The sequence below is a fragment of the Macrotis lagotis genome, chromosome 4 (genome assembly GCF_037893015.1).
Source record: "Macrotis lagotis isolate mMagLag1 chromosome 4, bilby.v1.9.chrom.fasta, whole genome shotgun sequence".
Classification (NCBI taxonomy): domain Eukaryota; kingdom Metazoa; phylum Chordata; class Mammalia; order Peramelemorphia; family Peramelidae; genus Macrotis; species Macrotis lagotis.
In genome coordinates, this window is record NC_133661.1 from 112,361,511 (window position 1) to 112,379,354 (window position 17,844).

At 35.1% G+C, this 17,844-nt stretch overlaps 1 protein-coding gene across 1 annotated transcript in view; it reads right to left on the bottom strand.

The window, feature by feature from the left end:
* The window catches only part of CNNM2 (cyclin and CBS domain divalent metal cation transport mediator 2), a 168,401-nt gene that overhangs the window by 35,386 nt on the left and 115,171 nt on the right, over positions 1 to 17,844 (bottom strand). The gene's annotated exons all lie outside the window — the stretch shown is intronic.

The window sequence follows — 17,844 nt, forward strand, 5'->3', positions numbered from 1 at the left end:
GGGAGGAAAAAGGAAGTTTGTTCCATGAGATCAGGGATTTCTGTGAAAAAGTGCCAGTATCAGTTAGAAGGGTTACACCTGTCTCTGTAGGAGTGCCCCCACACACACAAACACACATACAGGGAGGGGGAGGGAAGAAAAGAGAGAATCTACCCATTGTAACTTATGTCTCCTAGCATTGCATGACCACAAGTATGGAGTAATGCAAATAAACTCCTAGAATGCTGTTTATTGGCAAGTCTAGTTCATGAAAAGCCTTTAGAAAATGCATCTTTACAATTCATAAATTTGGTAACAATGAATGGCTTTTCCTAATAAAGTTGTACAGATGGTGTCTGACATACAAACAGTGGATCACTGGTTTTCTACATGACTTTTTCCCTCTACACACTCTTCCTTGATGACCTCATCTATTCCCATGGGCTCAAGTAGCATTAATATGTACATGAATTCCAAATTTTCAACTATAATCCTCATTTTCTTCAAAACTATAATCCTGCATCATCAGCTGATGACTGGACCTCTCTCATATCTTCTGTTGTAACCTCAATCTCAATCTACCCTAAACAGAATTCATTGCATCTTCCTTGAAATCAGCCTCTATTTCTCTATTTCAGGTGAGAGCAGTGCCATGCTCCCAGACACCAACAGTTACAAATACAACCTGTTATCTTTCTTCCTAGCTCCTCCATTTCCATTATGGGCGGGCATTGCACCACACCACCCTTCCAAGATTGATCACCCTGGAGTCCTTCCTTCTTGCTACAATCCTTTGCCCAGTCTCAGAAGACCTACCGAGACACAGTTCGCCATCTCTTAGATTCATCCACCTACAGTTCTTCTAATTCACACTCCACAGAGCTGCCTATAATACCATCTTTACAACACAGGTCTGACAGCGTTGATTCTTGCTCCAGAATCTTCGGTAGGGCCCCATGTGGATTCTAGGCTCAATCCTTCCCAACTCTCTTGACGTCTCTACTCCCTGAGTTTGTGTGACCTACATTCTACCTGAACCAGACCAGGAGCTATTCCCCAATCTCAGTACTCCATCTCCCAACTCCATGTATTTTCACAGACTTTTAATCCACATTAGTAATTAATGCCTTCCTCATCTTCACCTCTCAAAATACTTCTATTGCATTCAGTCTCAGTTTAGGCACCATGTCCATCCTCCACTGAAGCCTTCCCCACCCCCCCATTTGTTAGTGGCCTCCTTCCTTAATTTTCTTTGTATTATCTTTATTTGTGCGTTTTCTTCAGTAGAATGGATACTCCTTGAGGACAAAGGATGCATTGCTTTTAGTTTTGGTGCTCTAAGTATATTTTACTCTGCTGAATTAAATTTAACTTAAAGCTCTGATATGATACACCTCATATTAGTTATATCAGTCAGTCAACATTTACTAAGTATCCGCTATCTATAATTCACTAATGAAGAGAGGCAGTGTAATGGAATGAAAGGGATACTGTACATGGATTCATGCAACCTGATTCTAGAATTTAAATTCTACCTGACGCTAGCTGCATGACCATAAGTTTTCTAAGTCTCAGTTTCTTCTTCTGTAAAATGGGGAAAACTTTAGTAGGGTCAAGAAAGCGTATTATAAACCACAAATAGATACAGTATTTGACTTGTAATTATAAATATGAGTTGTCATCTTTACTACTATGGGCTGATGACGTTATTCCAAAAGAGGTAAAAGACTTAATTCTGGGGTAGCTAGGTGGCGCAGTAGAATAGAGCACCAGTCCTGGAGTCAGAAGTACCTGAGTTCAAATCTGACCTCAGACACTAAATAATTACCTAGCTGTGTGGCCTTGGGCAAGCCACTTAACCCCATTTGCCTTGCAAAAAAAAATAGCTTAATTCTTGCTTTCAAGGAGTCTTTACTGCTCAAATTGAGACAATATACTTAAATCAACATGAACAATGTCACAAAGCAATATGTCAATAAGTTCAAATTAGCTAATAAATTCATTAAACATAAAGGGTTGTGCAAGAATGAAGTTATTAACTCATATGAGTTAATTCTACAGGGCTGTCTGGGGAAAAGAAATATGTCATTTGTCTTAAGCCTACAGTGTACATAAATATGTACATGTATATGCACATCTCTAAGTCACATACAGGGAATATGTTTATGAATGGAAATTATTCTTAAAATGAGTCAATTTTCAGAAAAAATTATTAATGATAGAATAATAAGAACTAGGTCTTTGACTTCATCATTAGGTAGGAATCCCCCTCTACCAATAAAGACTGGCAAGGACATAAATTTAGAACTAGAGGCATAAAAGCACAAAAAAAAAAGCAGTATGGCATAAAATAACAAAAAATAACTGGATTCGAATCTTTCCTTAGACACTTACTATATGGCCCTGGGAAACTACATGGTGGTATTTCTGCCTCAGTTTCCTCATCTGGGAAACAGGGATTATAATAATACCTATTTCACAAGGTTGTTATGAGAATCAAATGAGATAATAGATGCAAAGTACTTTACAAACCTTAGAATGATCTATAAATGCTCACCGTTACTACTATTACTATTGTTATATGCACATTTGAGGATGCTGTTTGATCTCTCTGGGTCAGTTATTTATAAACGAAGGGATTGGACTATATGATGCCTAAAGTTCCCCCCCAGAAATATTCATACTAGTAGTTTGAAAATATCATTTTGAAATACTTTTTTATCCAGATGACATTCAAATAACTCAAGGGCTGTGGCAACTCCTTTAGGCCATAGTAGAAAGTTTCATAAGTTTCTGTGACCAAAAAGCATCAAGCCAACCTCTCTGCTGATGTTTCTCTAATGATGAGTGACTGTTAGCCCATATCCAAAGCCTATCCAGCTTAGGAAGATTTGCCAGTACTTGAGCAGGCATTGAAGTAGGGATTTAGTCAGATTGATGGATATTCATTAATATGGGGGGGGGAATTAATTCTACCTTTCTTTGGGAGGGAAGTTTCTATAGAGTTAGTTAAATAGAGTTTATGTGTAGAGTTACGCTATAGGATAGAACATCCAGCCAATCAGTCAATAACTATCATTTGAGTGACAACTGTCTATGAGTATTAGGCTCTTTCATGAGGGATATGGAGATGATTGAGATGTATTTCTGGGCCAACACTATGTGCAGAGGCTCAGGGCACATTAGATGTGACAAAATTATAGCATGAATGTTTAGGCAGGAAAAAGCAGCTTCCAACAAAGCTGTGATGTCCCTTTCCTTTCATTACTGGTAGTACATGCATTACTCATTAGAGGCAGTGAGGTTAACTAAGGGATGCAGCCTTGAGATACAAGTCTTGGGATCACCCAGGGTTAGCAAAAACAAAGTTGGTTGTGAGTGAAAGCCAAAATGATTTCTAATGATCAGGCTTCTGCTGCAGAATATCATTTATCTTTAACTCATTTTTAAAAATTGTCAACTCAAAAAAGAAAAAAATGGTCAATTCCAAATTCTTTCCCTCCTATCTCCCCTACCCCACTGAGAAATCAAGAAAAGCAACACCCATTTTAAACAAATACCATCAAGCAAAACAAATTTCTGCTTTCAGTCATATCCAAAGAAAAAAATAAAAACATAAGCCTCAATAAGAGTGTATCATCTCTCTATCTGAAGGTGGATAGCATGTTTTATCTTGAGTTCTTTGGAATTGTGGGTGGATTTCTGAAGTCTTTTAAAATTGTTTATCTTTACAATACTGCTTTTGTTGTATAAATTGTTCTCCTGCTTCCATCCATTTATTTTGCATTAGTTCAAATAAGTTTTCCCAGGTTTCTCTGATATAATTCTCTCCACACTTTTTAATAGCATAATAATATTGTGATCTCCCATCACATACATCTATTACAACTTGTTCAGGCATTCCCCAATTGATGAGCATACTTTTATCTTTGCCACTACAAAAAAAAGGTGCTATAAATATTTTTATCTGAGTCCTTTCCTCCTTTCATTGATTTCTTTGGGGCATAGACTTTGTAGTAGTATTGCTATTAGTTTTTTTGGCATTTAAATTCTAAATTGCGAATATTTCCAGTTCTACCAAGAGGGTGTCAGTGGACCTGGTTTCCCACTGCCACTCCAGTATTTATATTTTTTTTGGAATCTTAGACAATGGGTTTTAAAATGTGCATTTCTACAATTATTCCTAATTTAGAGAATTTTTCACAAGATTATTCATAGCATGTACTTTCTTCTGTTGAAAACTACCTATTCATATCATTTGACCATTAACTGGAGAATAGCTTTTCTGTATCTTAGAAATGAGATTTTTTTCAGAGAAATTGACTGCAAGGATTTTTCCTTGTTTCCTTTTCTTCTAATTTTAGATGAATTGGCTTTATTTATTCACAGACTTCTAAGTTAGATGTAGTTTAAACTGCCCATTTTATGTCCTATGAACCTCTCTCTTTTGGTAATGAATTCTTCCCCTATATACATTGCTAGGAAGTATTTTCTTCTATGGGCTAGATGGTTCAATGAATAAAGTGCTGGATAGATGGAGTCAGAAAGACTCATCTTCCTGTGTTCAAATCTTTCCTTGGAGACTTGTTAGCTTAGCTGTCTGACTCTAGGCAAGTCACTTAAACCTGTTCACCTCCAGTCTCCTCATCTATAAAATGAGCTGAAGAAGGAAATGGCAACCACTACAGTATCTTTGCCAAGAAAATTACAAAAGGAGTCATGAAAAGTAAAATGTAAAACAATAAAAAAAATGGTCCATACCTAGTTTCTTTCAGACTACTTCTAATATTCTCAATATTTTTTGTCAAACAGTAACTTCCTGCCACAATAGCTGGGATCTTTAGGTTTATCCAACACCATTACTGTACTTAGTCATTTCTGTTGTATTTTAGAGAAACAAATTTGCTTGTTTGCTTATTTGCTTCTATTGTATATAAGAAAAACAATTGTTGCATACCTAACTTGTTCTACTGATTAACCTCTCTATTTCTCACCAAATTGAAATGATAATTATTGCTTTGTAGTATAGTATATGAGACAATGGTACTGCTAGGTCCCCTTTCCAAGGCACTTTTTTTCATGCATTCTCTTTACCTTTTGTTCCTCCAGATGAATTGTGTAATCTTTTTCTAGCTTTATAAAGTAATCATTTGGTGGTTTAAGTAATTTAGATATTAAGGTAATTTTTATTATATAGGCTTAGTCAACCCATGAATAATGAATATTTCTCTAATTATTTAGGACTGACTTTGAATAAGAGTTTGTAATTATATTTATATAGTTTTTCTGTGTGTCAGCAGATGCTTAAGAAATCTATACTACTGTTAATAATTTTAAATGAGATTTCTCTTCCTATTAAGATTTTTGTTGGTCATGTGCAGAAACGCTGATGATTTGGGAGAAGTTTCTTTTCTATCCTTCAACTTTGCTCAAGATACTGTTTTAATTAGTTTTTTAGTTACCTTTCTAGGGTACTCTGAGTAAACTATCACATCATCTGACAAAAGTGATAATTAGGGTTTCTCTTTCCCTATATTTATTCCTTCTATTTTTTTCTTTTCTTACTGCTATAGCTAGCATTTTCAAGCACCATGTGATAATGAACATCCTTGCTTTACCATTACTCTTATTATAAAGGCCTCTAGTTTATCCTCAATATAAATAATGCTAGCTCTTAGTTTTAGTTAGATACTACTTATATTAAGGAAAGCTCCATTTATTCTTATGCTTCCTTTTTTTTTGGCTTTTGCAAGGCAGTGGGGTTAAAGTGACTTGCCCAAGGTCACACAGCTAGTTAATTATTAAGTGTCTGAGGTCACATTTGAACTCAGCTCCTCCTGATTCCAGGGCCAGTGCTCTATCCACTGTGCCACCTAGCTGCTGCCCCGCTTACTTTCATTTTTAACAAGAGAACAATATGTGTCATATCAAAAGCTTTTCTTTTTTCTATTGATACAATCAGAATTTGTTGACTTTGTTATAAATTGGTAAATTATGTTTTTGAACCAGTTTTGTATTTCTGATATAAATCTAGAATGGTCACAGTTAGATACTGCTGTAGTCTTCTTGCTAATATTTTACTTAAAATTTTCACATCATTATTCATTGGGGATAGTGGTGTATAGTTTCCACTGTTTTGATTCTTTTTGAGATTTTCAATAAACTATTTCTAAAGCTCATTAGATTAACACACAATATAAACATCTGAACTACAAATAAGGATTTGGGTTCTATGCAGTGCATCCCTCTAAAAATACCTATTACTTGCATTCTAATTTCTGCTGACATCAAGTGCATAGTTGTTTCATAGAAGGAACTTGTTAGGATCCCTTCTTCCCTTGTTTTTTTCAAACAATGTATGAGATATTAAAATAAATTGTTCTTTGGATGTTTAACAGAATTTGCTCGTAAAACCATCAAGTCCAGGAGATTTTTCCTTTGAGAATTCATTTATGGTTTGTTCAATTTCTTTTTCTAATATAGTTATTTAAGTATTCTATTTCCTGTTCTGATAATCTGGGCAATTTATATATTTGTAAATATTTAACCATTCCATTTAGAAGGTCAATTTAACTAGTATATAATTGGGCAAAATAAATCCCAATGATTTCATTTGTTTCTTCTTCATCAATTGTGAATTTACTGTTTTTGTTTTTTATACTAGTAATTTGTTTTCTTTTTTTAAAGTTGCTAGCTAATTATTTATTTTATTGGAGTTCATAAAAATCACTTTTATTCATTAATTCAATTTTTTTGCCTCCAGTTTTTTATTCTCTCCTTTGATTTTCAAAATTTCTATTTTGGTGTTGAATTGAGAGGTTTTTAATTTATTAGCTTCCTACTTTTTATTTTAGTTGCATGTTCAGTTTGCTGATATAACCTTGTAATGATTAAAGTTATCTAGGGATATAAATTTTCCCCTAAACTACTGATCTGGCTGCATTCCAAATATTTTGACATATTGCCTTACTAGTGTCTTTATTCTCAAAGAAATAACTGATTATTTTTATGATCTGCTCTTTGTCTCATTCTTTAGGATTTAAGTTATGTAGTTTTCAATTAATTCTAATCTTTTAAATTTCCTGAAATATATAATTTCATTGCATTATGATTGGTTAAAATGCACTGAATGTTTCTGCTTTTCTATATTTTTTGTGAGGTTTTTATGTCTTAGTATATGTTTTTTTTGTGGAGGTACCACGCACAGCTAACAATATACTCCTTTCTATTCCCATTCAATATTTTTCAGAGTTCTATCATATCTAATTTCTCTAAATTCTATTCAGATCCTTCATTTTGGGGGTTTATTTTTAGATTTATTTACATTTCAAAGAAGCAAATTGAAGCCCCAAAATATTATTGTTCTACTACTTATTTCTATAAGTCATTTAACTTTTTCATTAAGAATGTAGATGCTATGCCACTTGGTGTTTGTATGTTTAGTATTAATTTACTGTCCATGGTGTGTTTCAACAAAATGTAGTTTTCCTATTTATCTTATTTAATCATGTTGATTTTTGCTGCTGCTTTTTCTGAGACCATGATTGTTCCTCCTGACTTTTTTTACTTTGACTGTAGTATAATAGACTGGGCTCCAGTTAGCTTTTTTTTTTAAGTCTTTCTATTTCAAGTTTTTCTTATACACAACATATTGTTGGATTCTGGTTTCTAAATTATTCTCCTATCCTTTTCCATTTTTATGGTTGAATTCATCTGATTCACATTCACAGTTATAATTAATTGTGTTACTACCCTTCATCCTGTTTTCTTATACTTTTCCTTCTCTCCTTCATTTAAATGTTTGTTTTGCTTCTGACTAATCCCTTTCTTATTTTACCCTCCCTTTTATTCTCTTCTTTCCCTTAACCCCTTTCCCTCTAGATTCTCTGTTAAGTGAAACATAATGCTATACTCAACTATGTGTGTCTATATGTATATTCTTTGCTCCTTTGACAGTTCAGATGAGAGGGAGGATGAAGAGTTCTATAACTCCTACCAATTCCTTTCCTTGAACTATAAAATTCTAATTGGACACCCCATTTATGTAAAATAATTTCCTCCATTCTTCCTCTCCTTACTCTTCTCCCTTCCCATTCATCTTATAAAATTATCAAAACATAATTACCCCCAGGCCCTCTTTCTTAAATAAACTACCTCTATAACCCTTGAAGGTGACAGGAGATCTTAGGGGATATAAAGGTTTATCTCTCCATATATTACTGTAATTAGTTTATCCTTGTTTAGTCACTCATTATTGCTCACATATGTTTAACTTATTATTTTTTCATTCCTGTGTTTCCATAGGAATGCTTCTCTATTTCATTAAAGGTTCGCTTTCTAGGTTAAGTTATTCTTTGTTGTAAACCTAGATAATTTGCCTTCTGGAAAATCATAATCCAAGCTATTAGCTGCTTTACTGTAGTGACTGTTAGTACTGATTGGTTCCTCAGTACTTGAATTCTTTCTTTTGAGTTGCTTGAAATATGTTTTATTTTACCTTAGAGGTCAAATTTTAATTGACCTCTAGATTTTGGCTTAATATTCCTGGGAATTTTCATTTGGGGGTTTCTTTATGTTTCCTCAATTTGTTTTTCACTATGAAATATCACACATTTTGTTGGGTTTTTTTAGTCTTTTAACTTTAATATTATTTAATATTTCTTGAAATCATTAACTTCTAGTTGGCCAATTCTAATTCTGGCTGGGGTATGCCCAATAAGCATTTTTCTTTGAGGTTTTACATATAAATGTTTCAGAGTATTCTCTTCTGGGTTAATAGCTTGCGTTCCCTGTCACCATAATAGTTTTTTAGTGGGATTATTTTGTTTTTCCATTCTTTCAGTCTAACTCTTGACTTCTGACTTTATGTTAGGACTGTGCATTTCTAGGGGAGAATTTCTGGGCTGCACTTATGTCCTCCTGGTGCCTTCTTTTGTCTTTGTGGGGTGTTAAGTATTGTATTACTCAAGTATTTCAGGGGTAGTTCAGGCTGGGAAGTTGTTAGCTTTCAGTGGTCCCCTAGAAGCATGATCCAGGCCAAAGTCTACTCACTGTCCCCCTGCTCAGGGTCTATCAGTTCTTCTTTGCATTTGGGTATGAGTAACAGTACACTTGACTCTGTCACTATCGGTGAGCCTGGAAGCTCTGCTGCTTCAGAAGGACCCAGTTTTCAGTTCCCCTTGGATGGAGGTTCTAAACTAAGACCTTGCTCTGATCCTGTGGTCTCAGCCTCACTGCTACTGGCTTCATTTCCTATTATTTCATTATACTATTCCCAAACCACCCTGGATCTTTGACCTAGAGTTGTGTAGTGGGCACCAAGGCTAGACTTGGCTCCTGGACATACACCCTGAATGTCTCTAGTATGATTTTGAGGGTAGTCAATATATATCTGGAACCTCTTTTTATCTCAGTGCAAGAAGGCTCTCCTTTGTTCACAGTTCTGGGCAGATTCCATCCCTAGTATCCATAGTCCTTTGTCTATCTTCCCTTTGGGCTAGAAAAACAACTCCTGTGACTTTTTCTTGAATATTCCCATCAGCATTTAGTCTGTTGCATTTTCTATAACTGTTGAGAGGAATTCTAAAGGAGATCTCGCTGTACTGCTTCCTACTACTCCACCATCTTGGCTCTGCCCTCATAAATCTGTTTCAAACTATCTGTATGCATGTGTTCACCATAAACTTTGTCTTTTCTAAAGAATACCCTTCAGTTATTGCCTTGGGTCTCTGGGTTCTAGTACAGGAAGGTAGGTGCAAAGGATCCACTCCAGGTAATAAGTACCCTAGGTCACTAGAGCTGCTACCTTCAAGCCTGAACCTAATACTACTCATGTACCCTAGATCTGGCTATGATACCAATAATAATTACATTTGGCTCTCCCTGCTCTGTCTGTTTAGTCCTAGAAATTCACACCCTACAGGATTATAATTAACATATAATAATAATCAACTAACATTTTTATATAGTGCTTTAAGGTATACAAAGCACTTTACATATATTATCTCATTTGGTTTTTGATATTATTTGATATCTCATGTTATCTTTGATAACAGTGCTGTAAGGTAGATATTATTATCAAAGTTGGGAGAAGTTAAATGATTTGTCCATAATCAAAAAGCTAATAATTAGGATTTGAACTCAGATCTTCCAAATTCCAATTCTAGTACTCTATCCATTACTCAAATATATCATTTTGATGCTATCTGGCAATTATTCTATCACTTTTATTTATTTAATGATTATTATCTTTCCTCAAATTCTTTTCTCTGATAACAATTATTATATAGCTTCCTTGAACTTACAACTTATTTTCGCTTTTAATTTGCAAGAAATATTCTAAAAATAAGATCAATGACATTTTTACATTTCAGGGTTAAAATATAAATTAAATAATCCAAAATTTTTAAATAAGCCTGCTTTGCTATTAAAAAGACACTTTAAAAACTTATAATTTTTATTTCAATATGATGAAATAATATTTTCAAATTTGCTTTTTAATATTAGAAACTAAAATTATGGCATATAAAGGTTTGGTAAACAGATTGCACTGAAAGTCTTAAATCTTGGGAAAATGACTTCTAAGCTAGATCTTCACTTTAGGTCAATGTCATTTGCTTTTTAGGGAAAATACATAGTTAGGCCTGTCATGTAGAATAGCTTCTATTCTGAGATTTATTTGGGTAGTGAGGGCAGTGATCATGAAGTGAATATAAATTATATTTTTAAATAATAATTATATTTTAGATATATTTTCATTTTAGTTGATTTGATATATAGAAAATTTATATTTCATATGATTGTCTTTCCACTATAGTTTCTCCAACCTCTTGAAAGTATTTTCTGAGTTCTGGCTATGTAAAAAGTTTTGTGGATGTAGTCCCCAAAGCAGGTTGGTTAAGGGAGTTCCTTGATAATCTTGAAAAGTATACAAAAAAAAGTTGGTTTTAGAATTTTGACTACTTCTCCTTCTCCACCCCCATAACATCCCACTTTAAGAAGGACAAGTTTCACTAATTAGAAGTTTCCACCAAGATGACTGGCTTGGATTCATGAAAGGCTAGACTCTTAGGAGAAGCATTCCTTTGTATTGGTTTATAAAAGGAAGAAGACTAAATCCTTTTAACTTGTTTTTTATTTTCTACCTTTTTTTTTAAAAAGATATCTTAAAAGCAAAAAAGTATATATTCATAGCAGCCCTGTTTGTGGTGGCAAAGAATTGTTAATCAAGTAAATGTCCTTCAATTGGGGAATGGCTTAGCAAACTGTGGTATATGTATGTCATGGAAAATTATTGTTCTATTTAGAAACTAGGAGGGATGGGAATTCAGGGAAGCCTGGAGGGATTTCCATGAACTGATGCTGAGTGAGATGAGCAGAACCAGAAAAACACTGTGCACCCTAACAGCAACATGGGGGTGATGATCAACCTTGATGGACTTGCACATTCCATCAGTGCAACAATCAGCAACAATGGAGAATACCATCTGTATCCAGATAAAGAACTGTGGAGTTTGAACAAAGTTCAAGGATTATTCCCTTTAATTTAGGAGAAAAAAACAAAACAAACCAGATATCTTATTGTCTGATCTTGTTATCTCTTATACTTTTTATTTCTTCCTTAAGGATTTGACTTCTCTCTCTCAATTTGGATCAATGTACAACATGGAAACAAAGTAAAGACTGACAAATTGCTTTCTGTGGGGGGGTGGTAGGGGGAGAGAAGTAAGATTGGGGGAAAATTGTAAAACTCAAATAAAAAAAAATATATATATATATATAAATTTCAAAGTAAATTACATAGCAAAATTTGTATGAATCTCTTTGTAAGCCTTAAAGTACTATATAAATGTCAACTATTATTTTTATTATAATTTAATCAAAGCTGATTAATTTTTTATTGCATCATTGGGAGGGATGTTAGTTTAGTGTGAGATAATGGAAGTTCCATGATTCACTAACATTATTATGTCATCAGAGAGACAACATTTAGTAACAAAAAATACTAGATCATGTCTCTATGATATCACACCCTTCTTGAATTCTTTTTTTTTTTTTTGGAAGGCAAATGGGGTTAAGTGGCTTGCCCAAGGCCACACAGCTAGGTCATTATTAAGTGTCTGAGACCGGATTTGAACCCAGGTACTCCTGACTCCAGGGCCGGTGCTTTATCCACTGTGCCACCTAGCCACCCCCCTTCTTGAATTCTTAATAAACTTTCCAGATCTCTTGCATAAAAAAAGCAAAAAAAGTACGTAGAAAGTAGGGACAAAAAAAAAGTAGGGACAAGGTATGAAGTCTCAGAGTTTTTTCCCTTTTAGCAAGAGAGCCCAAGTTATAGAGGGGTACCATAAGGTTGAATGTCCTAAGTCATTTAATCTCAATTTGCCTCAGTTTCATCATCTATAAAATGGAGTGAATAATAGCACCTACAAAAGGGTTGTTGTGAATGAGATAATAATTATAAAGTGCTTGGAAAGGCCCTGATCCCTAGTAAGCACTATATAATCTGTATGTATGCATATATATGTGTATGTATGCTTGCATGCATTTCATTTCTAGGCCAAGAGATTGTTCCCAACATTGGTTTAGAGCCTGAGTCTTCCAGGAGTTGCTGTGGACAAAACAACAATTCCCTTGATAGCCAGTCCGGTGGAGGTGAACTTTTGTAAACTTAACTGTCAAGCACTCAGTCTATTGCCAGCCACTTACCCAAATTCTTTCTAGTTAATAGGACCTGCCAGAATTTGGGCTTAGTAAACAGAGTCTCCAAGAACCAGGGCCACATTAATGGTCCAGTATGGTACTACAAAAGGCCCTTTTGTGGGAGTGGGACATGAGGTAGTTTCAAAAATACTATTGTTATTTTATTATTATTATTATTAATATTAATATTATTACCCAAATATTTTCCCAAAATAGAAATAAAACAAAGTATTAGAGAGCTCAATTTCAAACTTACAGCCATCTCCCAAGCTCATCATCTGTGGCCACTACTAATTTCAACACTCTTCTCTAACTTAGGTGCTTACTAGCATCATCATTATTAATTTTAGTTTATCAGTTATTACAAAGCAAATTCTCTCCTTATAGTCTTATAACATCGTGGACCTGGGGAATAGTCTGCCTACAATAGGATCTCAACCTCAATCTTACCTTTGGGAAATACTAAGGGACCTCTGTGAAGTAAACAGCTATGTATTAGGTAGGGTGAACAATGCCTAAGAGGTTTCACCAATCTCAAACCAAAATAGGGTTAAAAAACAACAATAATAATAATAAAAAAAAACCCTAAGGCTAGAATCTTGAATTATTAGCAGCTAGTACTGGCTGCTTCCAGATCATGCAGGTAGAACTTAAGCCTTAGATCACTAAGCTGTCATTCTCTACTTTAGTCTGAATATATAACCGATGTCTTGGGAATGAAGAGAGATGGAATGTTTAAATTATTCTTCTTGATCTATTTTGCTGGATCAAAAAAAAGCCCTTTGGATCAATAAGGGGGCAAAGAGGAGAATTTCATTTTATCCAATCTAAACCTGGGATTTCTTTAGAATAGGGAACTCTCAACATGAAAACTCTTTCCATCAATGTTAATCAGTATCTCCTTTGCAATTTAGAAAATTAAAGAGAGATTAGGTGACTTGCTCATGGTCACACAGCTAATAACAGGACTTGATTTAGTCTAGTCTCCCTACCTCCAAAACCAGCCCTTTGTCTACTATACTATACTGCCTCTCTTTTGTCAATCAAAAAGAGGTAAAAACAATTTAAACTAAGGTAGAATTTTTAGACACAACTAAGGCTCTTTAAAGTTTTGGCATTCAAATTCCATTCAAATTTTAGCAACCATTTGATAATGTGATCTGTAATCACATCCATTTGGAATTTCCCAGACAATAACTATTCAGCCTGCCCAACTTATACAGTTTTTGTCATGTCTTCCTATGAGTATATCGGGGGGAGTCACTTAAAACTTGGGAGAAAGTGGTAGACTTGGAAAATGAAACCTATTTCTTTTATGAATAGGTTCTATTGGCCTGTAATAAAGAAATCACTCTTAGTAATTAAATCATTGGTTTCCTCCCTTGAAATATTAACTGAAAATAGTTCAAAGATCATCCTTGCTCTCTTCTGACATCATGAGGATACTAGTGGTGTATTACTGCTTTCCATCCCTCATCCTCATCATAAGGCAAAACCAATTTCTGCTCTTGATAGACATCTTTTATGACTTTTCTTTGCTTAAGTTCCTAATTGGTTCTATATTGTAGCAGCTTACACTTATCCCTGGGACCCTTCGGTGTTATATTATAATTCATTGAAGATTTCATGTTTGCCAACAAACACCACCACCACCAGTGGAATATTACAATCAAGGGTAAAACCAAATTATACAGAGCTGCACTTTTATAGATACATAGTGCCTGGGAACAACTGGCAAATCAATGAATTATCTTTTGTTAACATTTCAAAGAAAGAAATCAATTATTTAACCTGTAACTCTTACATATAGGCCCCCAACAAAAACTAATAAAGGAAATAGGTTTAATTCTGCAAATCAGGTTAAATTTTTCCAAGTCTTTCACTTTCTAACATGTTCATGCAGCATTTTCAGTAGAACCAGTATGACTAATGTATAAAGCAGGACAAACTGATATTTGGCTTTAAACAAAGTATAAATAGAAGTAGAGCTCATAGATATATTGAATTTTCTTTGATTCTAGGTATATTAGCCACAGGACCAATATACATACATATACATGCTTAAAATAAGGCAGCCATTTCTGAGGCAAGATTAAAAATAGCAAATTCAACGAAGGACAGAATCAGAGAATCAGATAATTTTAGAATTGGAAGGGGTCCTCAGTTATTCTCAATCCAACCAATTCCTATCAATGACTTCCCTTTATCACAGACCTGACAAGATCCAACCAAAGATCTCCATTAATGGGGAAACTAACACCTTCTGGGGCAGCACATTTCACTGAGACAGTTCTAATTGTTAAAAGTTTTCCTAACATCAAACCTCAATTTACCTCTTTCTAATTTCCTCCCACTGCTGCCCCTTGGACCCAAAAGGAACAAATCTCTTTCATATGACAATCTTTAACATAATTGAAAACATCTATCATATCCCTCCCATTATCTTTTCTTCTATAGGAAAACAATCTTCATTTCCTTTAAATAATCTTATGTATTGCACATAACCATCCAGTTTGATCTCTCCTGAATAGTTTTCAAGTAATGTTATTTTTAAAAGATAGTACACAGAACTGGACACAAAAAACTTCAGACTAGGTTAGACCACAGAGGAAAGACATAGCATCTTCTGATTCCTTGAAAATGTTCTTTTTTCAACACAGGCCAAGTCCATATTGGCTTTTTTGGGATTCCATATTTCTCGGTCGCTTCATAATGATCTTTCAGACACTAAAACCTCCAGATCTTTTATAGCTATAATGCTATATATTAACCTATATATAATCATTTTGTATTTTGCTATATATAATCATTTTGTATTTGGGAAATCAAGTGTCAGACTTTACATTTATCTCTATAAAATCTCATATTCTCTGATTCTGTCCAATTTCTTAGTAGGTCATGATTTAGAAGTTTCCTCCATTATTCCAGAGTTATAACCACCCGTTCAGTTCTTCATACCTCCATAAAAATGGAAACATACTGGAGGTGTTTTTTTTAGGATGGTGATTTCAAAAAGAAGCACAATCACAAAAGAGATGAATTTTTGTTGTTGTTTTGTTTTGTAAGGCAATTGCCCACGGTCACGCAGCTAGTTATTTATTAAGGGTCTGAGACCATATTTGAACTCAGGTCCTCCTAACTGCAGAGCCAGTGCTCTATCCACTGCGCCACCTAGCTGCCCCCAATTTTTTTAAAAAAGATAAATGTGAGCCAAAAATGAAACTTATTCCAATAAGAATCATGAGCTTAGAAGACTTGGCCAATACTTAACACTGTATTTTCCATTCAAGCTGAGCTGAAGGAAATCATTCTGCCCTAAGCAAAGCAGGCTTTGCCTTGGGTCATTGGTGAGACTGGGCTTCCCTTTCTATATGTGACTTAGAAGCAAAGAAAAAATGGATTTCCTGTCACAGAGATGCTACTGATGTCAGGGACCCTGATGGCAACTAGACATGATAACAAAAAGTTGGACAGGACAAACATTTTAGGAGTTTAGGGAAAAGTTGCAAGTTAAAGTTCTTTTAGAACAGGACTGCCAGAATCCAGATACAAGGCTTCTTACTTTCCTGAAATAAAGTCAGTGAGTGTCTGCATCTCTATCAGTCCAAGAGCCAAAACCTCAGTACCCTTCCCTGCTGCTGAAGGTGGGTCCAAAAGGGCAGATCCTCTTCAAAAAACCTTATTTCTCTCTGTGTGTCTCTCTCTCTCTCTCTCTCTCTCTCTCTCTCTCTCTCTCTCTCTCTGTCTCTCCCCTCCTTCCCCTCCCTGTCGGTGTCTGTCTGTCTGTCTGTCTGTCTGTCTCTCTCTCTCTCTCTCTCTCTCTCTCTGCTATTATCTAGTGTGCTCTAGTCACCCTTCAGCTAGTCTTTATGAAGTGCTTTCTTTCTGGGTTCCAGGTACTTTGTGAAACACTGGCATTACATAAGCAAAACAAATCATTCTCTAGCCTCCAGAAAGTTTACATTACACTATGGGAAACAATGTGTAGAAGGTAAGTAAATCCAGGACATATGCAGGTAAATATGAAATAATACCAGGAGGGGAAAGAGGACGTTGCCAATTAAGGGAGATGGCATTTGAGCTAAGACTTTTAGAAAGCTGGGAATTCAAAGAGGCCCAGATGAAAAGTGAGCACATTTCAGGTATGAAGGACAGAGAGGAGAAACAGAATGTACAAATGGGAGACAAGAATCCAGATTGCATAAAAAGGAAGTAATAATAAGACTTTAGGCCCAGAAAGTAGGCTAACTAGATTGAGAAAGGCCTTAAATGCCAACTGAAGTTTGAGGTTTCTCCTAGAAGCAATAAGAAGGGAGGTCACTATAGCTTTCTGACAGGGTCCTCTGGTGCTATGGATGACCAGCTGGTGCTATATGTGGTTAGAGCACCAGGCCTGAAGTCAAGAAGATCAGAGTTCAAATCTGACCTCAGACACTTACCAGCTGTGTGACCTTGGACAAGTTCACTTATCTCCTGTCTGTCTCAGTATCCTTAACTGTAAAATTGGGATAATAACAGCACATGTCACCCAGGGTTGTTGTAAGGATCAAACGATAGTATTTGTATATCTCTCAGCAAAGAGCCTAGCATATAGTAAGTATATGTTAATAGGCTAGTAAGTGCTAGTCATCATCATCATCATCATCATTATTATTATTATTATTATTATTATTATTATTATTATTATTATTTCATCAATCTAGCAGGTGACAGAATATAGATTAGAGGGGAAAGAGTAGAGGCAGGGAGACCAATTCAGAGATTATAGAAATAGTCTAGGTGAGAAGTGATGAGGGCATGAACTTGAATGGTAGTTGTCTGAATGGAGAGGAGGAGACAGAGGGAGAGCTGCTGGGAAAAAAGATCAGAAAAGATTCCTCCCACTGGATGTGAGGATGGGAGAGAAGAAAAGAATTGAAGTGACTCAGAGCTTATGCAAAGCTGGTCATTAGAATTGATTATAGTACCTGGACAAAGAAAAGGGAAGTTAGGAAGAACAGTTGAAAGGGGGGGAGAAGACAGAGTTGTACTCTGGACATGGTGAGTTTGAGATGCCTATGAACCACTTGGAAATATCCAATGAGTAGCTAGTAATGTGAAAGAGTAGAGTTCAAAAGAGACTATGGCTGGGTATATGAATTGGGGAGCCATCTACACAGA